Genomic DNA, 3,331 nt, shown 5'->3' with positions numbered 1-3,331 from the left:
CGAGAAGCCCGGAAAATTTATCTTTTTGGTTTCGAAGCCCGACCCTCGCAGAGCTCGGTTTCTGAATAAAACTCCCGGTTTTATTAGAAACGAACGTTTTAGGAAACGAATTGTTGTCCGATTATCATCAAATCAAGTGAGTGTGTAGTTACTTTCACCTTACACATAGATATGAAGTATTTACCTTAAAATACGTGCTATGTGTAAATATATTAATTGTTTATTTGAGGTGACTGTTGAATCGATGTTTTATACAAGTTTTAAACTGTATATGTATTTTTATCTACAAATATGTTGGGTAAAACATGGGTAGATAGTTGGTGTGTGATAAAATAAAGTGATGAGAGACCTCGATGTGATTTGTGATTCAGTCATCTAGCGGAGTTTGGATGACGACCACGGACTTTTCTAGACAGTCCAGTGGGAAACGCTAGCAGGCCCGTAACTTGTAGGTGTTAATGAACTTGGGTGTTTATTCGCTGTACTCCATCCCCCTCATGGTTGCCTTTAGGACATGTATGGCTGAGGAAACCCCTTAGCAGTAGTGTCCATCCCGATGATATTCTTTAGGCTAGGTCCCTTGTGATAAGTGTTTAGGGACGTAAAGTGAGGATAACGGGAACGGGTAATCAGGGTTATTGTTGATTGGTGAACTTAATAAGTTTATTATTATTGTGGGTTGAAAACCCTATATGCTCACCAGGCTCCTAAGCCTGACCCACTCAGTTTTTTATGTTACAGGTAGTGGACCCCGAGCTTAGTCGGAGGATGACGTGAGATTTTTGGATTATAGGCCAGTAGTTGTATATAACTGTTGAAAGGCTTATAATGTCTTGTTTATGCTTTTGGTCTGTATCGGTACATGACATCCCGAAGTTTTGATATCAAATGAAATTATATATTTCTTAAAGAAAGGTTTTGACAAACTTTTATCATATTTTGTTTTGGGGACCAATTCCGCAACATCTTTTATAAAGATTTCTCTGATTTGATTTTAAAAAGCATAAATTAAATCGGTCTTTTCTGGCCAAGAAATTAGGGGATGTCACAGTTGGTATCAGAGCATTAGTTTAAGCGAACTAAGAAATTGTAGGATTTCTAGACTTAAACTTAGAATGCTAAGTGATGATTGTGAGATGAGTGTCTACCATATTTTAGACACGAGCACTAGTTTATTTTAGGAAAGATGCCTAAAATGCCCTTATGTGCTAAATGTTATGTGTTTGCCATGTGTGCCATTAATTGTTCGGATCTATGGTCTGTTGCCGACCGGATCTGGAAACCTTATGTGTGTAGGATTCTAAGCGTATGATTACGAAATTAGAACTAACATGTAAACGTTTCGGAGTGATAAGGGAATTGAAATGTATAACAAGGATAAAGACCTAAATTCGTCTTATTCGGTATATAGATTGTAATGGCAAGAACTCGTAGTGGAGCTGCAAATGCAAACGGAAACAGGGATCAACAGCCTCAACCTCAAGTAGTTGAGCAAGTACCTGTTGTAGGAGCTGCACCTGAGCCAATGATGATGGCTGGGGTACAAGCAATGATGCAGATGATGTTAGATCGCCAGATGGAGGAGACAAGGCGATTACTACAATAGCATAGGGAAGAGACTACAATACTTGTTGAACAGACCGTATTGAATGAAGGGCAATCAGTAGGAGGGAACTACAGTGGGACTCTTGGTCAAGCCAACCCACCGATAGTTAGACAAAACAACCAGGATGGAGGAGTTGATGGACGCGAGTGCAAATACAAAGATTTCATGGCATCTAAACCGTCATGTCTATCTGGAAGTCCGACACCGGTGGAAGTCATGAACTGGATCTCCGAAATGGAGACGATGTTTGAAAGTTGTGAGTGCAGCAACAAACAGAAGATCGCACTTGCAATTCCTCTGTTAAAGTCTGGTGTGTTGAGCTGGTGGAAGTTACTAGCTGATTCCATGCCTAAGGGAGAAGCTAGTAAGATGTCTTGGGAGGATTTTGTGGTACAACTGAAATTACAGTACTGCTCTGAGCAGGATCTTCTGGAAATTAATAATGAATTCCATAATTTAAAGAAGGGAAAGATGAGCGTTACTGAATACGCTGCTAGTTTTACGAAAAAGCTGAAGCTTGTTCCTTATCTAGTTCCAACTGAACTCTCTAAGGTTAACAAGTTTGCCCTCGAATTACCAGCGGACTTTGGTCTGATGGTTAAACAAGCAACCACTTTGAAAGCCGCCATCTGGGCTGCTAAGAATGTTGAGGTTCAGATCAGAGAGAAAGGTCTGGAGAGGGCAGAAGTTGGTGAAAAGAGAAAATTTGAAGGAACTCCAGGTTCCAACAAGAAAAGAAAATTTTCTAAGTCTAAGAAGTTTGGAGGAGGAGGAGGTGAAGTGAAATGGTGTGAGAAGTGCAAGAAAAAGCACTCTGGGAAATGTAGCGAGGGGGTGACTTGCTACAAATGTGGAAAGACTGGGCATTATGCCAACGTGTGTCCGTCCGACAAGAGGGTATGTTTTGAGTGCCGTGAAGAAGGGAATGTTTTTAAAGACTGTCCAAAGAGGAAGGATGCAGCAAAGCCCAATCTACCACCAAAGCCGAAGACGAGAGCCTTTCAGATGACACTTGAAGCTGCAAAAGAAGAAGTCGATGTCGCTTCAGGTACCTTTCTCGTAAATGAATTGCCTGCCCAAATTTTGTTTGATTCTGGAGCCAATTACTCCTTTATTTCGCATGAATTTTGTAGAAAACTAGCTTTGCCTGTTGATAGACTAGTTAATGCTTTATTAGTCGAAATTGCTAGTGGCAAGTTTGTACCTGTTAGCCATCGTATGAAAAACATCCTCATTGACTTGGATGGGAATAAGTTCCACGAGGAACTATTGCCTATCGAGTTAAATGGTTTCGATATAGTTTTAGGAATGGATTGGCTTAGCGCCAATGACGCCGAAATATTGTGTAGGCAGAAAATAGTAAAAGTAAACCCACCAGGGAAAGAGTCGTTTATGGTGTATGGAGACAAACGCAGAGTAAACTCTGGAATCATTTCCCTAATGAAAGCCAGAAAGTGTTTGGCCAAGGGATGTACATCATATCTAGCATTTGTGATCGATGCTCAGAAGGAAAAGAAGGAGGTACAGGATATTCCAGTGGTGTGTGATTATCCGGAAGTCTTTCCCGAAGATCTTCCTGGATTAGCCCCTGATCGACAAGTGGAGTTTCGTATCGACTTGTTACCAGGAACGACGCCGATAGCAAAAACACCGTATCGATTAGCACCAACCGAGATGAAAGAACTTATGACACAACTTCAGGAGTTATTGGACAAAGGTTTCATT

The sequence above is a fragment of the Lactuca virosa genome, chromosome 5 (genome assembly GCF_052849685.1).
Source record: "Lactuca virosa cultivar CGN04683 chromosome 5, Lactuca_virosa_CGN04683_v6, whole genome shotgun sequence".
Taxonomy (NCBI): domain Eukaryota; kingdom Viridiplantae; phylum Streptophyta; class Magnoliopsida; order Asterales; family Asteraceae; genus Lactuca; species Lactuca virosa.
The sequence above is the reverse complement of the archived record's forward strand: the minus strand, read 5'-3'. Positions refer to the sequence as shown.